General features: G+C 32.5%; 1 protein-coding gene across 3 annotated transcripts in view; it reads right to left on the bottom strand.

Annotated features, from left to right (window-relative positions):
* The window catches only part of LOC138912040 (uncharacterized), a 189583-nt gene that overhangs the window by 29116 nt on the left and 144571 nt on the right, over positions 1-15896 (bottom strand). For 2 of the 3 annotated variants that reach the window (XR_011417678.1, XM_070211812.1), the window contains exons 3-4: positions 3016-3169; positions 2801-2951 (exon numbers count right to left, since the gene is read on the bottom strand). The exons of the other annotated variant lie outside the window; for it this stretch is intronic. The gene's annotated coding sequence lies outside the window, so the exon portion shown is untranslated. Of the gene's footprint in view, positions 1-2800; positions 2952-3015; positions 3170-15896 lie in introns of those variants that run through there. 3 annotated transcript variants of the gene reach the window in all.

The following is a 15896-nucleotide window of genomic DNA, read 5'->3' as shown; positions in this document are numbered from 1 at the left end:
GACTCTGGTATAAAAGACCCAAGCCGGATAGAGAAAAGGCAGAACCTATTCTGTTCTCATACCGACGGTAGCCGCTAGCTTCGAGGGAGGAGGATTTTCCTCACGGGCTTCGGGCATCTGCCCACGGAGTCCAATGCCACCAGGAGACCAAGACCCGTTGTCCTATTCTACTGTCCTTGATAAGGACACGCCTATCGATTAGCAAGGATCTGAAGAGGCGGACACCGCTGCCAATATCTCCATAAGGACGACATCTGACAAGCGAACAATACTCCGATGTTAATTTCCGCAGCACTCGTAATCCCCGCGCTACTGAATTTGAAGAAGACATAGCAGCGATCCGTTCCGAGGCGCAGTGACCATTGTCCACTTTGGAAAAAGTAGCTTATGCCGGCAAAATTGGTGCCTGAACATCGGATGACTTTCCCTCGGCCCAAGTCCTTCTCGGGACTGGGGCACTAATATGCCCACGTAACAGAATTTTACTTGCGTCATCTACGAAAAATACGTCTAGTAGGGTTTGTGAGCATTTTGAGAAATGGGTGGGATGTGTGACATTTGCTGGCTGAAGTCCGAGTGATAATAGTTCTGCGCAGAGACTAGTTTAAGTTAAAAGGTCACTGTTGAAGTCACAGAATAGTACAACATTTTTGTATGTCCATGTTAGGGCAGTCAGATTGGCAAGTAGATCTGAGTAGAAGGTAGTACGATGTGGTCTTTAGGCATAGCCAATAAGAATATTTTGAGAGTTTCTTCGTCGTACATCTACAAATAAGTATTCTATTGCACTCTCTAGCTCTTGCTGACGTATAACTTTACATTTAAATTGTTTACGAATGATCAAACGTAGAAGGTTGTGAGTCGGGCGCAGAAGAACATTACATAATTGAATTTAATTTAAAATGTATTTAAATTAAGTAAATATATAACCCATTGGTAAAAACAGAAAAATGGAGAAGCATTTACTTTTGTCCTTTTTTAAAATTGTTTGCCCTTTTTTTGTCTAAAGTTAAGAGCAATCTGTATTGACTTATTCCCATTTAAGAATATTTTTCTTAATTATACCCGTTACTCGTAGAGTAAAAGGGTATATTGTATTCGTGCAACAGTATGTAACAGCTAGAAGAAAGGGTTTCCGACCCCATAAAGTGTATATATTCTTGATCAGGGTCACTAGCCGAGTCGATCTAGCCATGTCTGTCTGTCTGTCTGTCCGTCTGTCTGTCTGTCTGTCTGTCTGTCTGTCTGTCTGTCTGTCTGTCTGTCTGTCTGTCTGTCTGTCCGTCTGTCCGTATGAACGCTGAGATCTCGGAAACTACAAAAGCTAGAAGGTTGAGATTTTCCACACGTATTCTTGGGTTTCCTACGCAAGTTTATTTTAGCCGAGCGCCACGCCCCCTATAACGCCCACAATCGGCCACTAACGATTTTAAAATGTGTCTGGCGGCCACACCTTTACAGATTTCCGAGAAGTATAAATGCAATTTTGTTGTGTATATTTATAAAATTAAATAATATTTATACCTATCGAAATGTAGAAGACATTTTTCAAATCGGACCATTTATTAAAAAGTTATACGCAATCAAAAAAATGTTATATATTCATCTCCCTCGCACACCCGTTAGCCGAGTTACGGGTATTAGATAGTCGGGACACCAACCCGACTATAGCGTTCTCTTTTGTTTTAGACTGGTTTTTTCTCTGTGTACCTATTTTGTCAATGCTACCATTACCAAAAGCACAAAATTCAACGGATTTTATCTTACTGGTGTCGAAGTGTAGTTAACTGTCAAACGTGCAAAGGATCTAGCTTTAAACCCTAAAAAATCTAAATGTATGGTTATTTACAAGAAAACGACAAGAGAGTACGCTATAGTTGGGTGCCCCGACTATCAGATACACTCAAAAATTATGTTTTCTTAAATATAGAAAAAAAAAAAATCTGTGATTTAAAAAAATATTCTATAAAGAGGAAAAATTTTCTAATCTTCAGAAAAATTTTCTAATCTTCAAAAAAATTCTCTATTGAACGAGTTTTTTAGAAAATTTTTTCTCAAATACAGAAAAATCAATTTTGTTTCTAAATTATAAGATTTATTTTTCTAATCTTCCTTTCTTTATTTGAGGGTTAAAATCGCCATTAATTTTAGAAAAAAACAAGAAAGGAAGCTAGCTTCGGCCAGCCGAAGCTAATATACCCTTGCAGATAATTCCTATTAATTTACAAATCGCAAAAATGTTAATTTTCCTATTATTTCTCATTAATTTTGCGTTCGTTTTAATGGCAGCTATATGATATAGTAGTTCGATTTTGATAAAATTAAAATCGAAATTCGAAAATATTTGAAAAGAGTTATATCCTACCCTTCAGTTCCAGATGTCACTTTTCCCTCAGTAATCACCAAAGGAAAGCCCGAGGACATGTCATTTGTACCTCAGGACGAACCGAGGATGCCACATAGAGAAAATTGTATGGGAGTTCCGCTTTTTCCTTCAGTACAATTCAAAGGAAATTTTTTCGAAGTCCCCGGGAATATACCAACGGCCTTATACGAAATTGTCCTTTGAGATGTCACCAACCGGTGACATGTCCCTTATGATTTCACGAGGGACATTCAGAACTTGTCCAATGGGTTGTCACTTAGGAAAATCCATCATCGTGTCACCTTGTGTCATAGGTGATTTCATGGATGACTTTTTAAAAATGTCATTAGCAATTTCATTTACAAAAAAAAATCTTTCCTTGCATTAAATAAAATAAGAAACATACAAATTTATTTTTAATTTTTATTGGCTCTTTCGTTTTATAAATTGTATTTTGTGTTCAATTGTTTTACTTACATTTTCGTACAATTAATTATAATAATACCCCTTGTATTTTTTTTGCTTTTAATATTAATGTAAGATTGCCGTCCTCATGAATTTGTCCTCATGAATTTCCCCAACGATCCTAAAAAAATTAAAACAGACATATGTTTTAAAAATATGTTTTACTTGTATATTTTAATTTTTACCTTTTTAAATCAAGTAGAGATCGCAGCGAGATCCTAAGCATTTTTAGCGCTGGCCACGGGAAATGTGTGTATGTATGTACATTAGGGTGGACTTGTTTTGTATGAAATTTCTAAGGCCATGCTCTCACCCCTTCATATAGGGCTTTTTTGTATCCTTAATTGATAAAAGAAAGGAAAAGTAAAAAATAATTAGTTTTAGTCGGTGCGCAACGGCTTTAAAGTTTATAACTTATTTTTCAGATTCATCTAGATGCCGTAGATTAAATTTTATACTTTGACAGTATTTTAAAACAGTATTTAATCACTTTCTCGAGCAATTTAAAATGGGATGAAGTCGGTGATAAAATTCAAATCGTTGGGAGACAATTACAACTTAAAAATAACAATACCCTGCAGGAAACGGAATCAGTTTTGGACCATTAAAATACTAGTTGGGTCAAGAAGGTTAACTAGTTCAAGTTATGTCCATTTCCTTGTAACGAAGTGGTCCATTTTTCATATGCTTGTCGTCGGAAACAACTAGTCCATTTGCTACTAGTTTTACACTAGTGACTGTTAACCAATTTATAGTTACAGCTGTTGAACTACACTGAAAAAAATATTTTCACGAAAAAACTAAAAATTAATCTCTAAACCATCAAGTGATTGTATTTCACTAGTACTTGACGATGCCTAACTTGACGCTCTCCTAATTTAGTATACAATTAATAGGCGCGGTCCTTAGAGAATTTCTGATAATTATTATGTAATAAAATACAGTAAATGATAATTAAATGGAATTAAAACAAACTTACTTTTTTTGAGGCAAGTCGCCCTCTCTAGGACTTGAACCCGGGACCTTTGGATTTGTAGACATACTAACTGATTGAGCCATACACGCATCAAATTTTGTAATGCCCTAACAAGGTTTATGAATTTTAGTGTGAAATAATTTATAAACAGTGATTTTTCACATATTAATTGCCTCGGACAGATTAAACAAAGTTTCAAATAAAACTAAAGCATCACCTAGCAAACAAAAAAAAATGTACAAAGACTGGGGATTGAACCGAGGACCTCGAGTGTTTGATTTGTTTAGTGCTAGATTTCCCAAGACATTTACACTCTAGGCTATATTTTTTGATCATATGTGTTTCATTTGCAACTAGTTAAATTCCAGTTGCCTTTTAACTAGACCCTAACATGTATTTGTTCTACCAGTTAAATATTTTTAAGGTTTTTTTTGTCAGAAAACTACTAGTCCGAGACAAGTTTCTTTTTTACTAGTTTTGTATTAATCATTTTTCCGACTAGCTCAAATTTTCTAGACCCTGTGTAGTCCAAATGCATTCAGACAAATTCCGGTTGCTTTATATTAGTTGTATAACTAGTTGTTTTTCAGACTAGTTCGCATTTTTCCTGCAGGGTGATTATTCGTTATTACCCTGCAGGAAAAATGCGAACTAGTCTGAAAAACAACTAGTTATACAACTAAAATAAAGCAACCGGAATTTTTCTGAATGCATTTGGACTACAAAGGGTCTAGAAAATTTGTGCTAGTCGAAAAAATGATTAATACAAAACTAGTAAAAAAGAAACTTGTCTCGGACTGGTACCTTTCTGACAAAAAAAACCTGAAAAATATTTAACTGGTAGAACAAATACATGTTAGGGTCTAGTTAAAATGCAACTGGAATTTAACTAGTTGCAAATGAAACACATATGATCAAAAAATATAGCCTAGAGTGTAAATGGCTTGGCAAATTTAACACTAAACAAATCAAACACTCGAGGTCCTCGGTTCAATCCCCAGTCTCTGTACATTTTTTTTTGTTTTTTTTTTTGCTAGTTTATGCTTTAGTTTTATTTTAAACTTTGTTTAATCTGTCCGAGGCAATATATATGTGAAAAATCACTGTTTTTGAATTATGTCACAATAAAATTCATAAACCTTGTTAGGGCATTACAAAATGTGATGCGTGTATGGCTCAATCAGTTAGTGTGTCTACAAATGCAAAGGTCCTGGGTTCAAGTCCTAGAGAGGGCGATTTGCCTCAAAAAAAGTAAGTTTGTTTTAATTCCATTTAATTATCATTTACTGTATTTGATTACATAATAATTATCAGAATTCCTCTAAGGACCACGGCTATTAATTGGCTACTAAATTAGGAGAGGGTCAAGTTAGGCATCGTCAAGTACTAGTGAAATCCAATCACTTGATGGTTTAGAGATTTGTTTTTAGTTTTTTCGTGAAAATATTTTTTTTAGTGTAGTTTAACAGCTGTAACCGTAAATTGGTTAACAGTCACTAGTGCAAAACTAGTAGCAAATGGACTAGTTGTTTCCGCTGACAAGCATATGAAAAATGGACAAGTTCGTTACAAGGAAATGGACACAACTTGAACTAGTTAACTTTCCTGACCCAACTAGTATTTTACTGGTCCAAAAATGATTCAGTTTCCTGCAGGGCAATGACTTTTAGAGTACAATTTATTAATATTACGGTCTCTGAAAAATATTGTATCCTAAGCCAGCATTTCTTTGACGAAAATTTTTATTGGCGAACGCAAAAGTAATAGTTAATCTTCAAAATTGTAAAATAGAATATTTATTTTTTTGTGAGTCAAAAAAAAAATGGTGCGTCGGGGATCGAACTAGGTCCTTTTTGTTCGGAGACAGAAGCTCTACAGGCTAGGCTACGTCCAACTGTTAATATTCATGAAATAAATTTCTACTTGACTCTTTTATTCGAGCGAAACCAAAAAGTTAAAGAAATGGAATGGGGTAAATACATAGTTTTACACTTAATTTTTAGCGCACCGCTTAAACGATGATATAAAATTTTTCGGTTTTCGGATAAATTTTTTGGACACAGAAACCTACCTACAGACAGACAGACAGACAGGCAGAATTTTCGGGATTGGTAGCCTAGGGGTCTAACGCGTACGTGCATGCATATGGGCCGTTCTTTTACAAACCGAACAGATTTGTCAAAAAAAAAAAATTTCAAATTTTTGATTTGTCTGAAACTTTTTTTATCAGGATTTGACCGATAAAAAATTATTTTTTTAGTTAGAATTTTTTTAAGTTTTCCAAAAATAGTCAAAGCCGAGGCCTTGTTAAAACAAATTCGATATTTTAAAAACTAAAAGTGGCTCCAATTTTTTACAAAAACCGATTGTAACTAACAATATTGCGCGAGTATTAAAATAAAAAAAAATTATTTTTTTTGTGGGGGGAATGGTTAAAAAAATTTTTTAAATCTTAATTTGTTTTTATTTTTAAGAAATTAAAAACTTTTTTTTTAGAAATTTTATTTTGAAAGAAGAGGTTTTAGAGGAATTAATGCAAAAGACATGAAGTCAATCGGATTCATGTAACCGGAGATACAGATTTTCAATGAGAGGGTACTTTTTCAAATTTGACAATTTTTGGCAAACTTAAAAAAATTCTAACTAAAAAAATAATTTTTTTTCGGTCAAATCCTGATACACGTGTTTACTTATTTTCCGAATAGTACGTGTAAAAAAAGTTTCAGGCCAATCAAAAATGTGACCCAATAAAAGGTGTTCGGTTTGTAAAAGAACTTCCCATATGGTTTTCAACCTTGCGGCTGCAAGTGTGAGTTCAATCCCACGTCGAGACGAATAACTCATGGTGTCGTTTTGTTTTTTTTTAACACTAATATTTACATATTAGTTAAAAAAATGTATTGTATTTATTTAGCTCATAAATAATTATATTTTGATAAAAATGATTTTTAAGTTTTTAAAATTTGAAACATTCAATTACTGTTACTATTGAACCATAATCGAGTATTACTATAAAAGAGTAGATGTCGATTTGCGTCATGTTCCCCCAGCCCAAACCATAAGACCTAAAATTCTGGAAAAAATTGGGTCTGAATCGTGTGTTAGAGGAGGTGTGCACTAAGAAAGGATTTTTTAAAATTCGGCTCCCAAGGACTCCCAGGACTCTCGAAAAATGCATAATTGGTTGATTAAAACATCAACCATTCCCAAACAAGTTGTTATTTTTTTTAAGCTTTGTTTGTGGAAATCTTTGAAAGCCCAGAAGATGAGCCCCCACCGACTTCCGGTTGTGGCACTTAATTAATTTTTCCGCACCGATTATGCGATCGCATCCGTTTTTGTTTTCAAGTGTGGAGCTATGCCATACAATTAGTAAGGACCCACGGTTGATTTTATATGATCCTTTTTGTTTGCGGGGGTTGCGGGGGGCCTCTTTGGCAGCACGTTGTTTTTGTTTTTCGCAGCACTCACGAACGTCAGCAAAAACAGAGCGAGAGAGTAGTGAGCAGAGAGAGAGGCATTTGAAGCGAAAGAGAGGCGGCCAATGTTTTTTTTCTGGCTTAGAAACACCTGATAAAATTTGTACTATTTGGATACCAGAACGGATTATCTAATGGATGTCAAAGTGTGTAGCCAACCCATTAAATGCATAAGGAATTTTTGTTTTGATTTTAAAAAAAATTTGGATTGGGTTTCAAGGGGAGAGCAGGGAAAAACTTTCAGTCGTCACATTTGCATGTGCGTACATGCATGCAATGACACACACACACATCGATAAATTGGCATGTACATAAGTATGTTATGATTAAATTAGGATAAAATAACGGATCACCCAATGCATGCCATTCTAAATCAAATATTTTGCAAAAATTTAAATTATGTTAAAGACGAGGGGCGCACAAAGAAATTTGTTGGCAAATTTCGTCTCCAAAATTACACCTACTGTTTTCACCCCAAAGAGTTGGAGATTTAGGTGTTTTTTTTTTAATTTTCCGTATTTCCGGAAATATTTAACCACAGCTGTTGATCCCCAGCCGACATTGGGGCAATTCTTTTTTTTTTTTACCTACACTCAAAAAAAAAACAGCCCGAAATCGCCATTAAATCAAGAAATTCGCCATGAATTTCAGTCGATGGCGATTTACCGTATTTTTTAGAAAGGAATTTTCTAAAATTTAGAAAAAAATTTCTGAAAAGCAGAAATACTTTTCTAAAATCAAGAAAAATTGCCATAAAATTGCGAAAAATTTCCTTAAATCCAGAAAGTACTTTTCTTAAAATAAGAAAGGACTTTTTTTATTTTCAGAAAGTTTTATTTATTTTAATAAAATGTATACATATTTATTTTACTATTTTATTTCCTAAACAAGAAAGAGAAAAGAAAATAAAAAGGATGAAAAGAAAATTATTAATATTTCCTAAACAAAAAAGGAAAACAAAACAAAAAAGATAAAAATAAGATAATAAATATTTCCTAAAGAAAAAAGAGAAAAGAAAACAAAAAAGATAAAAATTACATTATAAATATTTCCTAAACAAAAAAGAAAAAAGAAAAGAAAACAAAAAGATAAAAATTATTAATATCACTATGGACGGCAGTCCATGTAGTGACGAAGCGCACCAGGAGAGTGTGCGAAGGCGACTACTATATATACACGAAGAAATGAAAATCTGCTGTGATAGTCAGATCGTAATGAGTAATACACCAATCGAAAGGTATTGCAAAAACTTAAAGGATTGCATACCAAGACTTTAAGAAAATCAATTGGATTGGGAGAGAGAGCGGTGAAAGTGAAAAAGTAAAAATTTAGAAATTTGGAGCTGTTGGGGCCGGTGGGGATAAATGCCCCCTCGCAATGATTTACTTGTATTCCTTTTGAAAATACCCGTCGAATGAGGGGTCATTTGTCAAAATCCGACGCTCCGTTCAAAAGTTATAGCCAAAATAAGATTTTCTTCTTCTTCCCAAAATGAAAATTTAATTCTGTTTGTCAGTTTGTCCACTTGTCCACTTGTCCACTTGTCCAAAACATGTTTTTTAAGTTCTGAAAATTTGATATGACGTTCATCACATCGATATAAAAAACTTTTGTTCTACCACTTTTGGAAAAACTCGCTAGTTTAGCGGGAAAACAGCTATAAATAGCTAAAATTCGGAAAGCCGTAACTTCTATACTACTAAAGCTACAGACTTGTGCTGCATCTCGTTTGAAAGGTATTTTGAAATGCTATAAACGCCTTCTATATGCAATTTGTGTAAATGTAATAGTTAAAAAAATATGAACAAAAGACAATTTTTTAAAACTTTTTTTTTAGCTTTTTTTTATTTTTCTCAAAAACGGCTCTAACGATTTTCTTTAAAACCTTAAACTGTATAGCCCTTGAGATTCCTTAAATTTTGGTATATAACACATTACTGTAAAAAGTCACGTTTAATAGTTATTTTTATACGAAAATAGCCACTGTTGCCAGCTCGAACAATTAACGCTCCCTGAGTATTGAATTTTGTGGGAGGGTATCCGAACTGTATTTTAGGGTCATGGAATCAGTAAATTTGCACTTAAGAGTTCCGTATAGGAATCTTTTGTTCTACGACTTTTGGAAAAAGCCGCTACTTTAGCGGGAAAGAGCTACAAATAGCTAAATTTCGTTAGTTTGTAAGTTCTACACTACTAAAGGTACAGACATGTGCTATACCTCGTTTAAAAGGTATTTTGAAATACTTCAACGCCTTTTTAACTCAATTTGTTAAAATACAATAGTTTAAAAATTATGATTGACCAATTTAAATTTAAATGTATATATTAGCTCCTATGAGAGCAAAAGTAAACAAACAAAAACTTCTGATATCAAATAAAAACACCTCTTAACGAGGTAAAAAACTAGTGACGACCGCACCTTCAACATACAAAAGTTCTGATATCAACATTTGTGACGAAAAATTATTACACTCGTCATTAAATAGACTTTCTAATATTTTCTCATTCGGCACGCTGCAATAGAAAATGCCTGTGAAGGGAAAAAGGTTGGAATAGTTTGCTAGGGCGGGCCGAATGAGAAAATATTAGAAAGTCTATTTAATGACGAGTGTAATAATTTTTCGTCACAAATGTTGATATCAGAACTTTTGTATGTTGAAGGTGCGGTCGTCACTAGTTTTTTACCTCGTTAAGAGGTGTTTTTATTTGATTAATATTAAGTAGGTATTTAATATATTACCTATTATTAAAATTTACTTACTGCCAAATTATCAACAATACCTGAAATTGAAATTATTCCTGCAATCGAAAATAAAAATTAATATTAGAGAAGGATGGTATTTGCGGCCTGCAATAGTATGCCCTTTGCTTACCATAAATTTTCACACACTTACCAAATTTATATTTAAATTTATTTAAATTGCTTACCTATTAATTGCCTCTTAGAGGGATCGCACTTTAACTTTCTTAAATAGGCTCAACACAAACTTATTACTTTGAATGCTCATCCAAAACTGAGCACAAGGGTTCAAAATGCAGCGCAACGCAAGCAACTCTCTCGCGAGAGACTGCATTTCCAAAACAACAACGCAATAAAAGTTACAGCTACGCACAAGAAAATTCTCGATCATACGCACAAACACACATAAACATGTACATACATACGCCAAAAACTGTCGTCGCAACGCGCCGCGGACTAACCCCCTGTCTTCTTATTTTTCGTTTCGAAGAAAGAATGAGAAGCATAAAAGAAATACAAAAAGTTTTTCTTAAATCTATGGTGATTTTCTAATTCTACTTTTCTGTTTTCAAGAAAAAAATTTTTTTTAATTCAGAAAAATTCTTTAAATTTAGAAAAATTTACCGTATTTTTTATGGCGACTTTTTAGATTCTAGGAAGGGTTGAAGTACATTTTTTCTTAATTTAATGGCGAAATCGCCTTTAATTTAAGAAAACTTTTGGAGAGCAAACTAGGAAATAACACCATTGATTTAAGAAAAAAAATCATTTTTCTAAATTTTAGAAAGGTTTTTCATAAAATTCTGTTTTTATGGTCTTTTTTCCTAGATTCAAGAAAACAATTTCTAAAATTCAGAAAACTTTCTAAAATTAAGAAAAAATTTCATTTTATGGCAATTTTCTAAAATGTAGGAAAAAAAATTTTTTGAGTGTACCGATCCTGCGAGCGGATCCGTTTTTCGCTTAAAGCATTTTGGCCGTAGCCTTTCATGTGCGTTATTTTGTATATATTCTTTTTTATGTTTTTAAGGTTTTTGGGGGTTAGATCTGTTCGAAATAAACGGTAAAAAAAGAGTAAGAGTTTTTCTCTGCATTCGCTTAGCTAACCAAAATGATATAATTAGGCTACCAGAACGGTGGAGTTAAGGTGGGAATAAGGTGAGGTTAGGGGTTAAGTTGCGATTAAGTACACCCAAAAAAAAATCGACTGAAATCGCCCTTGGTTTTAGAAAATCGCCTATGAATTTGCTTTACTGGCGATTTTGTCTATATTAAAGAAAGTAGGTTTTTAAAATCAAAGACGTTTTTTCTAAAAATCAAAAAAAAAAATAGACTCCAATTTAGAAATATTTTGCTAAAAAGTAAAAAATTATTTCTTAGAATTTAGAAATAAGGGTTTTCTAAAAAATAGAAATACGGTTTTTTAAATAACAAAAATTTTATTTTTTAAATAACAAAAACAATTTCTCAAATTTAGAAAATACAAAAATCTATTTTCGGGCTTCGGAATTATACCCGGTTGTTTCTGTGCCGCCACGTTTTTATTTTTCGTTCTTGTTTGTCACCTTACTTGAATTTCCTTTAATTGAGCACTTGGGTGGTTTCAAATTGGAACTGTAATAATAACTGAAATGAGTATACAAATTACAAATTATAAACATAAAAACCCAATAACTTACTATATTGAGAAAAACATCTTGGTCGCCGCACGCGGGAATCGAACCGCTAACCGCTCGCCTCACAGATTGCAGTCAAGCACTCTACTAGCTACGCCACGGAAGCATCACGTGAGGCGCTGTACAAAGTCTATTACCATTTTGTTCTCCTATTTTTACTCAAATTGATCTGGCTCTCTTCTGGTTATTCCTTTTAGTTGTTCATTTAATTTTGCTCTTAAATATTTATTGATTAATATTAATATTTATATATTTATTATGGTTCAATAGTAACAGTAATTGAATGTTTCAAGTTTGAAAGACTTAAACGTAATTTTTATCAAAATATAATTATTCATGAGCTAAAAAAAATGCAATACATTTTTTTTTATTAATATGTAACTATTAATGTTAAAAAAAAAAAAAAGACCCCATGAGTTTTTCGTCTCGACGTGGGTTTGAACTCACTCTTGCAGCCGCAAGCTTGAATAACGTATGCATGCACGCACGCGTTAGACCCCTAGGCTACCAATCCCGGAAATTTTCTTCAGTTAATAGCGATTTTTTCTTAGGCTAAAAAAATTTTTTCTTTCTTTCTTTTTTTTTAAAAGTGTATAAGAAGGGAAATAGATCAAATACGGTTAAATTTTTTATTTTCTATAGAAAAATATTTCTTAATATCACACTTTTTTTCTAAATGTTAGAAAAATCTTCAAACATTTTTTCTGTTTAATTATTAAATAATTAATTCGAAATTCAGAAATATTTAAAAAAATAACATCCCCAAAAGTAGAAGGTAATATTTCAAAAAACACCGAAGCTAGAATTTTTTAAAGTTTTTTTCTTCCGATCCTTCCTATAGGAGCTATAATATGTAACTATTAATGTTAAAAAAAAAAAAAGACACCATGAGTTTTTCGTCTCGACGTGGGTTTGAACTCACTCTTGCAGCCGCAAGCTTGAATAACGTATGCATGCACGCACGCGTTAGACCCCTAGGCTACCAATCCCGGAAATTTTCTTCAGTTAATAGCGATTTTTTCTTAGGCTAAAAAAATTTTTTCTTTCTTTCTTTTTTTTTAAAAGTGTATAAGAAGGGAAATAGATCAAATACGGTTAAATTTTTTATTTTCTATAGAAAAATATTTCTTAATATCACACTTTTTTTCTAAATGTTAGAAAAATCTTCAAACATTTTTTCTGTTATTAGAAATACAATATTTCTATTATGTAGAAATATTTATAATTTTAATGGCAATTTTTATTTAAGTTTTAGAAAAGTTCAGTCTTTTTTTTCTAAAATCTATGGCGATTTTAACCCTCAAAAAAAGAAAGGAAGATTAGAAAAATAAACCTTATAATTAAGAAAAAAAAATTATTTTTCTGTATTTCAGAAAATATTTTCTAAAGAAACACGTTTAACTCAGAATTTTTTTGAAGATTGGAAATTTTTTCCTCTTTATAGAATATTTTTTTAAAGCACAGAAAAATATTTTTTTTTCTATATTTAAGAAAAAATAATTTTTTGAGTGTAGGTATTACATAGGTTAGGGTAAAAGTAATGTAAGGGAAGGGTGATGGTGAGAAGGGTAAGGTTCGTTTGGACTTTAGTGAGGATAAGGTCAAGGTGACAAACAAGTTTTACTAAGAACAAGAAAGGAAGCTAGCTTCGGCCAGCCGAAGCTTATATACCCTTGCAGATCATTTCTATTAAATAACAAATCGCAAAAATGTTCAATTTTCTAATATTTCTCATTAATTTTCCGATCGTTCCTATGGCAGCTATATGATATAGTCGTCCGATTTTGATCAAATTAAAATTGAAATTCGGAAATATTTAAAAAGAGTTATATCCTAGAGTAGAAGATAATACAATAAAAACCAAAGAAGCTAGAATTTATTTCCTATTACTTTTTCATTAATTTTCCGATCGTTCCTATGGCAGCTATATGATATAGTAGTCCGATTTTTTAAATAATTAATTCGAAATTCAGAAATATTTAAAAAAATAACATCCCCAAAAGTAGAAGGTAATATTTCAAAAAACACCGAAGCTAGAATTTTTTAAAGTTTTTTTCTTCCGATCCTTCCTATAGGAGCTATAAGATGTAGTTGTCCGATCCGGTCGGCTCCGACACATATACTACCTGCAATAGAAAGAAGACTTTTGCGAAAGTTTCGTCCCGATAGCTCAAAAACTTAGAGACTAGTTTGCGTAGAAACAGACAGACGGACGGACAGACGGACAGACGGACATGGCTAGATCGACTCGTCTTGTGATGATCAAGAATATATATACTTTATGGGGTCGGAAACGTCTCCTTCGCTGCGTTGCAAACTTCTGACTGAAATCATAATACCCTCTGCAAGGGTATAAAAAGTGAAGTTAAAGTAAGTAAGTATGGTAAGGAAAATTTTTTTTCAGGTGAGACTAAAGTTAGGTTAGCTAAGAAGAGGAAAAACTGGTGCTAAGGTGTGTTAAGACTAGGAAATAGTGAAAACAGCATAATAGTGCTAAAGAAGTGTGCCGAGGGTTAGAATAAAATAGGTGGGGTTATGGTGAGGTAATATTAGGGTTAATGCGGTGTTAAGGTAAGGTATGTTATGGTTAGAAGGATTAGAATATTAGTGCGTTTTAGGTGGGTCTACTGTTTATCTAAGGTTACGCGGGATTTTTCTCTGATATTAATTTGAATTTGAATATATGTAAAAATCAGCAATAAATGCTTTGCTAATAGTAGCGGACAACGTCGCTTCGGGTATTGCTAGTAAATATATAAATATTAATATTAATCAATAAATATTTAAGAGCAAAATTAAATGAACAACTAAAAGGAATAACCAGAAGAGAGCCAGATCAATTTGAGTAAAAATAGGAGAACAAAATGGTAATAGACTTTGTACAGCGCCTCACGTGATGCTTCCTTGGCGTAGCTAGTAGAGTGCTTGACTGCAATCTGTGAGGCGAGCGGTTAGCGGTTCGATTCCCGCGTGTGGCGACCAAGATGTTTTTCCCCAAATAGTAAGTTATTGGGTTTTTATATTTATAATTTGTAATTTGTATTCTCATTTCCGTTATTATTAGAGTTCTAATTTAAAACCACCCATGTGCTCAATTAAAGGAAATTCAAATAAGGTGACAAACAAGAACGAATAAAAAACAACACAAAGACCGTGGCGTCACAGAAACAACCGGGTATAATTCCGAAGCCCGAAAATAGATTTTTGTATTTTTTTAAATTTGAGATAATTTTTTTTGTTATTTAAAAAATATTTGTCTATATTTAAAAAACCCGTATTTCTATTTTTTAGAAAACCTTTATTTCTAAATTCTAAGAAATAATTTTTTTACTTTCTAGCAAAATATTTCTAAATTGCAGTCTATTTTTTTTTTGATTTTGTGAAAAATTTTAAAAATCTACTTTCTTTAATATAGACAAAATCGCCAGTAAAGCAAATTCATAGGCGATTTTCTAAAACCAAGGGCGATTTCAGTCGATTTTTGGGTGTACCTGTCACTCAGCTAAGGGGATTGAGAGGGAGATATATATATAAAACTTTGATCGCGTATAACTATTTAATAAATGGTCGATTTAAAAACAAAAAGAGAGCTTGCTTCGGCCGAAGCTTATATACACTCATAGAAATTTTTCCGGTAAGATTGCCCTAAAAACAGGAATTTTCTAAAATTCAGAAAAAAAATTCTGAAAAGCAGTAATATTTTTCTAAAATCTAGAAAAATTGCCATCAAATTGAGAAATTTTTCTAAAAATTAGAAAGTACTTTTCTTGAACATAGAATTTTTTTGTTAAAATAAGAAAGGACTTTTTTATTTTCAGAAAATTTTCTTTATTTAAATGAAACGCATACATATATATTTTGTTAGCAGTCTCGAAATCAGGGTTTTGAAAAACAAAGCAAATTTTAATTTTGGTTGTTTGTCGATATATATTGCTCTTCGGCAAACCGTCTTCAGGACAACTATAAAAGTACATCACCGATTTTAATCTTAGCAAAGAAAAACAATTTACATTTTACATACATTTAATTTACACGTCTGCGTCCGGTGACGTGGAGTTGTTAACTAATTTTTGTTCCCTACACTCAGAAAAAAATCGCCATTGATTCAAGAAAATCGCCTATGATTTTCAGCCAACGGCGATTCGTCATTAATTATAGGAAATCATTTTCTTGAATTTACAGGTTTGCCTTTCTA

Source organism: Drosophila takahashii, chromosome 2L (genome assembly GCF_030179915.1).
Source record: "Drosophila takahashii strain IR98-3 E-12201 chromosome 2L, DtakHiC1v2, whole genome shotgun sequence".
In the NCBI taxonomy this organism is placed as follows: Eukaryota; Metazoa; Arthropoda; class Insecta; order Diptera; family Drosophilidae; genus Drosophila; species Drosophila takahashii.
Note: the sequence above shows the minus strand (reverse complement) of the source record. Positions and strands in the feature narration are given on the sequence as shown.